At 41.4% G+C, this 8,015-nt stretch overlaps 1 pseudogene; it reads right to left on the bottom strand.

The window, feature by feature from the left end:
- Positions 1 to 2,313: 2,313 nt before the first annotated feature.
- On the bottom strand, positions 2,314 to 4,375 carry LOC129632971 (olfactory receptor 1038-like; annotated as a pseudogene).
- Between the last annotated feature and the right edge of the window lie 3,640 nt (positions 4,376 to 8,015).

Consider the following 8,015-nt stretch of genomic DNA (forward strand, 5'->3'; position numbering starts at 1 on the left):
AGAAGATGTGTTAAGTTCCTAACCTGAAGAACTTCATAGTTTGGTTATAGGATCATTGGGTTATAGGGTCATTATTTGGATATAGGGTCGTTGAAGATGCAATTGTTAATATGAAGTCATACTGAAGTAAGGTGGACCATTAATCCAGTGTGAGTGATCTCCTTACAAGAATGAAGAAATCTGGACACAGATGTAGAGGGAAGATGACCATGAGAAGACAGCAGAGACTGGAAAGATGCTTACAAGACAAGGAATGCCTGGGACCATGAGCAGCTGGAAAAAACAAGGAAGGAACCTCCCCTAGAGCTTCATAGAGAGCCTGGTTCTGCCAATACCTTGACTTCAGACTTGTAGGCTCCAGAACTGTGAGAAAATAAATTTTTGTTGTTCTAAGTCAATGAGTGTGTGGTACTTTGTTAACGCAGACTGATGAAACTAATATATTTCTTTACAGTATTGTTTAAATGTTAGAACTTTGGTTTTACTTTAGTTTTTCTTAGTCTCCCAGGCTATCATCCTTTCTGCTTTGGAAGCTCTTCAAATGTATCTGAAGTTTCTTTGGTAAACCTGTGGTTTTGCAGCAACCTCCCCTGAATCCAGTGTGCTACCCAGAAGGGGCACCAGATTCCTTTCAAAAGATTCACTGACCTTTAAACCCTTCTCACATTGCCAATCTCAGGTTCAGCCCTTACTCTGCAGTTTACTATAGAAGCTCGCTGCTGTGCTTCTAACTATTTAAATTATACTTTTGGAATTATTTAAAAAATAGCAACAACAAAGATGTTCTCCTCTCTTGAGTTTTATTTTTGGCAATTGACAGTCATGATTTCCAAGATTAATTTCTCTGCAACTGTGCTCCCTGACCCCAAAAGAAGTTGATTTAACAACCTGAAAATCAGGATTGCAATTCATTGCTTCTCTTCAGAATTTGTACAGTTTACATCCACTTAGAACACCTTGTTGCTGCTTTAATAATGGTGGTGAGGTTAGGTGAGGCATATATTAAAATAAAGTTTAATATAAATAATTTAACATGGCAATATTGATGTCTTCACATAAATGTGAAATCTAATTTAACAATGAAATGTTTACTAAGATAACTTGGATAAAATAAGCTAAACTGTTTCTAAATAACTTATACAATCAATATTTTGCCTGTATTTTTCAAAATAGCAGACTGTTCAGCATATTCAGGAATGTTTTTGATTTTGTCCTATGAGAATAGCTCACATATCACCCACATGGTAGACTGCCGGGGTCCAGCCCCGGCTGATCCAGGGTATTCGAAGGGGAGACGGCGTAGGTGACCTATTTATTTATTCAGAGATATAAAGAGTAATAGAATGAGGATAGCTCAGTAAGAAAATTCAGTGGAGAAAAGAAGCTGAGTAGCTTGGTTTACGCGGAAAATCAATATAACCCATGACACCAGGTTAGCTCTGACCACGGAGGCCGCAGGCGCCCTCTCGAATAGCGTAAGGTGCCCCACCTTAGACACCTTCTCGAGTGGGTCTTAGAAGCCCAGGCAAATAAATGGTCGCAGAGGATATCCACGCTCCAGATGGAGACTCAGCTGGAGGTTAAGGAGAAAAATGACATGGTGAGACCAAGCTTTGGCGAGCAAGGCCCGTAGCTTTATTTTCAACAGGGGCTTTTATACCCTAAGTTACACATAGAGGATAATAGGGGATGCAAAGTCAGCAGTCTTTGATCCTTATCAAAAACCAGGGTTTCTTTCCTGTAAATTTATCTTATACAAATGGTTTAGGTGATTTACATCATCTTCTGGCCAGAAGGCCTATTAACATTTTATGACTCTTGACAAAGACTTATCAACAAAGACTTATTTTCTCTAAGAGTAATTATTTTAAGGTTTGGCGCCATCTTCCGAAGATAAAATTGCATTCCTATAGGGCGGATGTGTAATGAGTTTACAAAGGAAAGAATTTATTACCTTAAGGGTCTAAAGTTACTAACACCAAGGCCACTACTTATTTTTTCTACATACCAACTGTATTAATTAATACACATTCAAGGATACAATTCAGGGGATGTGGAAACTTGGCAGCAAGCATTGGCTCATCAATGAAATCTTTTACTAGTTTTATTCTGACAGTTTCTAATTCTCTGAGAGGCTCTAAGCTATTTGAATATCTTAAGCTTCCCGTGCCTCTGGAGGCTGGGAGACTGTAAACAATCGTATGCATAGCTGTAGGTGTCAGGGTAAACTTGTCAGGTGAGTTAGAGAGCCATCTGAGGGGTTTGGATTTAAACACTCCTAATTGCCCAGGAACTTTATTAATTGGAGCTGTAAGTTAGCTCTCTGACAGAGAGAGTGAGATGGTGGTGGGGGACAGCCCCCAGTAAAGTCAGAGGTGAGAGCACAAAGCAATAAAGTAGGCAGACTCTGGTTTTTGGGGGTAGATGCTCGAGAATATCTGGGGGGACTCCCGAGGCTCGATCCCGCCTTTGCGTATGCCGGGCCTCCTTCCTCATGACCTTTGTCACGAGTGGAATGTCTCTCGCCGGCTCCCGGCAGTAGACACCAAACATTTGAATCTGAATTAAAAAAAAAAAAAATCAAAACATTTCAGTTGATGGTTTAAGTGGGTCTTAGATTGCATCACTTTACAACCACCCCAATATAGAACAATATTCCTGACATCTGACAGCAACCACGTTTATAACTTGGTTTTAAACTACCGCTTCCTGTTAAACCATTGTAATTTCTTCAAATCCCTAAAATATAAAAGGATCTTAATTTTGCTGAGGGAATATAGGGGTATGTCTGCATTTTTGTTTTGATACAGAAAAAGAGAGTATGATTTTCCAAAAGCTGACTCTGATTTCCAGATCTGCATGTTGAAAAATGACATCTTTTCAAACAACAGGAGAACCATGGAATTACAGAGAGTGACCGCCAGTGAATCTAGTGGGAGTCAGAGGCAGAGAGGAATGATTTTTAGCAGACAGGGTGCAGTTGAGGAACAGCTACTGCCTGGAATGACATGGGGATGGACAAGAAACTTACTTTACCACCTCCCTTGTTCTGTCTCCACAATGTATAAAATAGAAGCATTTTTGAAAGCAGCAGCTAAATCTTATTATCAGTTAAATAGAAACTATCCAGGTCAACACTATCAAGTGTCACAGATGCAAATAGTAGCAATTTGTTATAAGTGTGCAGTATAATCTTGTAAACCTTTTATCTTACTTATAAATTATATGAAAAATAGAACACATGTGCAAAGTCATTTTGCTCATATAAAAATGGTAGAAATAAAATAAACCCATCAAAGATAATAAAAACAATATATCTGCATGTGGCATAGTTCCAAGACAGTCAGTGTTACAAGATACATTTTAATGTTTATTAGAGACAGGAAATAACATTTTTCAAAGGCTTTCCTCAAGGCATGTTTTACCTCTTGGTTCCTCAGGCTGTAGATCATGGGATTCAACAAAGGAATGACTATTGTGTAGAAGACAGAGGCCATTTCGTCTGTGTCAAGGGAATGGTTTGATTTGGGCTGCAGATACATGAAGATCAGAGTCCCATAGAATGTAGTGACAGCAGTCAGATGAGAACCACAGGATGAGAATGCTTTGCGCCTCCCTTCTGCAGACTGGACTCTCAGGATGGCAGCCGCAATGTATAGGTAAGAAATAAGGACTGTGGTCAAAGAGCTGATTATGTTGAATCCAGCAAAGATAAAAATCAAGATCTCTTTGAGGCTGGTGTCTGAGCAGGCAAGGGCCATCAAAGGGACATCATCACAATAGAAGTGATTAATAACATTGGGGCCATAGCAGATCAATCGAAAAGTAACAGCTGTGTGGAGGAAAGCAACAGAAAAGCTGTATCAGTAAGGGCCTGCGACCAGTTGCATGCACACCTTTTGGGACATGATCACCATGTAGAGAATAGGATCGCAGATGGCCACATAGCGGTCATAAGCCATTACTGCAAGAAGGAACATCTCCAAAATCAAGAAGTTCAGGAAAAAGCCCAGCTGTGCGCACATGCATAGAGAGATATGGACCTGTGCTTGGTCAGGAGTGTCTCCAGGAACTTTGGGGCTATTGGTGAGGAGTAACAAAAGTCTACAAAGGCCAGATTACTGAGAAAAAAGTACATGGGTGTGTGAAGGTGAGGATCCAACCGGATTAAGGAAACGATGCCAATGTTTCCCACCAGAGTTAGAGAATATACCACTAAAATGAGAAGAAAGAGAAGGATTTCACTCTCTCTCTGGACTGAAAAACCCAAAAGAATGAATTCCATCACCCTGGTAATATTCTCTTCAATCATTTGTTCTAGTTTCTGAGCTGCTAAAAAGAGGCAAGTTAAAGACAGGTTAGTTATCAGGAGTAAGGAATTGTCATCAGATGCCAAAACGTGTGTGTTGTAACTTGAGAAATTATTGCTTATTGAACCAGAATAAGTGAAGTCGCTCAGTCGTGTCCAACCCTTTGCGACCCCATGGACTGTAGCCTACCAGGCTCGTCCATCCATGGAATTTTCCAGGCAAGAGTACTGGAGTGGGTTGCCATTACCTTCTCCAGGGGATCTTCCTGACCCAGGGATTAGAACCCAGGTCTCCCACATTGCAGGCAGACGGTTGAGCCACCAGGGAAGTTTCCCAGAAGTTCTGAAGCAGAATATCAGAACAAATAAATATATCCCCTCTCAAACTCTCCTGTCTGACTATTTATAATTTTCTGAAGCCAAAAAGTGAGGTTTAATAAAAATAATGTTTATAAATATATATAATATTTTAGGTTTAGATTATTTTTAGTCATATAAAATAATAGAGAGAATTAAGACATTTTAAAATATCCTGCTCCCATATTTACTTCTCAGTGGAGTAAAACTTTAATATGTAACATTTTATTTGTTTTAATAGACATTTATTTTAACAAATGTTCATTATGGTAAATATAATACAAAGCTAAACAGGATATTCCATGGATAGAAAAGTGGAGGAAATTAAATATTTCTATTTGTGAATTAGGCAAATTTTGGATTCATATGTAATTTATTCATTTTCAAATACTACTTTCTAAAAGTGAAAAAGTACACTTGCAGTTAGAGTTAGAATACACATATGTTAAAAACTAGAGTTCTTTATAATCATTTACTCAATGGACTTGAGTTTGAGCAATCTCCAGGGGACAGTGAAGGACAGGGAAGGCTGGCATGCTGCAGCCTGTGGGGTCACAAAGAGCCAGACACGACTGAGTGAGTGAACAGCAACAAATAGTTTTACATTAATTATTTTCAACACACAATCAGGAATACTTTCTAAATTATCGGTGTAACATTGTTGGTGTTACAAATTTTTAGTGATTTTTTCCCCGGGGAGCCCTAACGCGGGGCGGGCCAGCAACTGCCTGCAAAGGCCTCCTGTGGCTGTTTGCTTCCTTCTGCCAGAGCTAGCTGTGCTCTCGGCTTCAGTTTTTCACAAGCCAGGGCTCCGCCTGCCACTCTTCGCCGGGGGCCCATGGGAGGTGCCAGGTGCCGTCAGCTAGGTGACCCCAGCATGGTACGCCCATGGGAGGTGCCAGGTGCCCTCGGCTAGGTGACCCCAGCATGGCACCCTGCTGTGGTGCTGATACACTCCGGAAGCCTCCTTCCCCACGGGCAGTGCTGCGCTCACCTGGAAATGTGTTTGCAAGGCTCGGAAGGTGTAGGCGGCACACGGCCCTGACCTGGGAACTGAGGCCCTGGGAGCAGGCTTTGTGGGCTGACCTGAGGAGCCAAACCCCAGCTGTGAGGAGGGCCCTGAAAACACGTTCTCTCGCCTGCCTTTCCTTCCACCAAGATAGATAGCTTTCCCAGTCTCTCGTGTGCTGAGAGTCACACAGGGCTGGAATGCACTTGCTTTAATGTCATTATTCAATAGCAGCTGTCCCTGAGGCCCTGCACCTAGGTTGGGCTCCCACACTCACAGGCAAATCAAAGTGACCTCCAAATGAGTAAGCTCTTTGCATCAAGTGGCCAAAATATTGGAGTTTCAGGTTCATATTTGTCCTTCCAATGTATATTCAGGCCTGATTTCCTTTAGGATGGAGTGGTTGGGTCTCCACAGTTCAAAAGCATCAAATCTTCGGCAGTCAACCTTCTTTATAGTCCAACTTTCACATCCATACATGACACATGGATAAACCATACCTTGACTAGACAGATCTTTGTTGGGAAAATAACGTCTCTGCTTTTTAGCATGCTGTCTAGTTTGGTCATCACTTTCTTTCCAAATCGTAAGCATCTTTTCGGAGAATGCAGTGCCAACCCACTCCGGTACTCTTGCCTGGAAAATCCCATGGACAGACGAGCCTGGTAGGCTGCAGTCCATGGGGTCGCTAAGAGTCGGACACAACTGAGTGACTTCACTTTCATTTTTCACTTTCATGCATTGGAGAAGGAAATGGCAACCCACTCCAGTGTTCTTGTCTGGAGAATCCAAGGGACAGGGGAGCCTGGTGGGCTGCCGTCTATGGGGTCGCACAGAGTCAGACACGACTGAAGTGACTTAGCAGCAGCAGTAGCAAGCCTCTTTTAATTTCATGACTGCAGTCACCAACTGCAGTGATTTCCAAGCCCCTCAAAATAAAGTCTGCCGCTCTTTCCACTGTTTTCCCATCTATTTGCCATGAAGTGATGAGGCAGATGCCATGATCTTAGTTTTCTGAATGTTGAGCTTTAAGGTAGCTCTTAAACTCTCCTTTTTACCTTTCATCAAGAGGCTCTTTAGTTCTTCCCTTTCTGCCATAAGGATGGTGTCATCTGTATATCTGAGGTTATTGATATTTCTCCTGGCAATCTTGATTCCAGCTTGTGCTTCATCCAATCCAGCATTTCTCACGATGTACTCTGCATATAAGTTAAATAAGCAGGGTGACAATATACAGCCTTGACATATTCCTTTTCCTATTTGGAACCAGTCTGTTGGTCCATGTCCAGTTCTAACTGTTTCTTCCTGACCTGCATACAGATTTATCAAGAGGCAGGTCAGGCGGTGTGATATTCCCATCTCTTTAAGGATTTCCCCCACTTTTTTGTGATCCACATAGTCAAAGGCTTTGGCATAGTCAATAAAGCAGAAAAAGATGTTTCTCTGCAACTCTCTTGCTTTTTCCTTGATCCAGTGGATGTTGGCAATTTGATCTGTGGTTCCTCTGCCTTTTCTAAATCCAGCTTGAACATCTGGAAGTTCACAGTTCATATATTGTTGAAGCCTGGCTTGGAGAATTTTGAGCATTACATTACTAGCCTGTGAGATGAGTGCAACTGTGAGACAGTTTGAACATTCTTTGTCATTGCCTTTTTTTGGGACTGGAATGAAAACTGACCTTACAACCTAGAGGTTTTCAATTGCAAATGCTAAAGGAAACAGCCTTGCAATTTCCAAGAAAAAAAAAAAAGTTTCATTTTGAGAGAGTCATTTCCTAGGCAGGTTGATAAGGAGTCTAGGGGTCCCCAAGGAGAGAGGGGTCTGGAATTCTCAAGGAGGAAAAAAGGACAAACTTTTTTTCTTTCTCCACATTCCTTAGGATTATATAACAATAATGTATCCTGCCTAAGGAGAGTCTCTGGATTAAACCTTCTGTTATCGTAAAATGTAAATTATGGGAGTAGACCTGGTCTTTACAAGGATGTATCCTGCCTGAGGACAGTGTTATCTTAAAATGTAAATTATGGGAGTAGGTCTGATGAGGTCTTTACAACCTCCAGACATTCTTTGGATTATATAACTTCATTGTTAACACTAGCAAGCAGGTACTCTTTCTGCCCCCTTCTGATGCCTATGTCAGAAGCTTTCTCTATCTCCTCTATACTTTAATAAAACTTTATTACACAAAAGCTCTGAGTGATCAAGCCTCGTCTCTGGCCCCAGATTGAATTCTTCTCCTCCAGGGGCCAAGAATCCCGGTGTCTTCACGTGATTCAACAACAACCTTTCAATTTTAAGCAATTTTGTCTGAAATCCAAGGAATATCATGGCCATCCTGCA

Source organism: Bubalus kerabau, chromosome 18 (assembly GCF_029407905.1).
Source record: "Bubalus kerabau isolate K-KA32 ecotype Philippines breed swamp buffalo chromosome 18, PCC_UOA_SB_1v2, whole genome shotgun sequence".
NCBI classification, from domain to species: domain Eukaryota; kingdom Metazoa; phylum Chordata; class Mammalia; order Artiodactyla; family Bovidae; genus Bubalus; species Bubalus kerabau.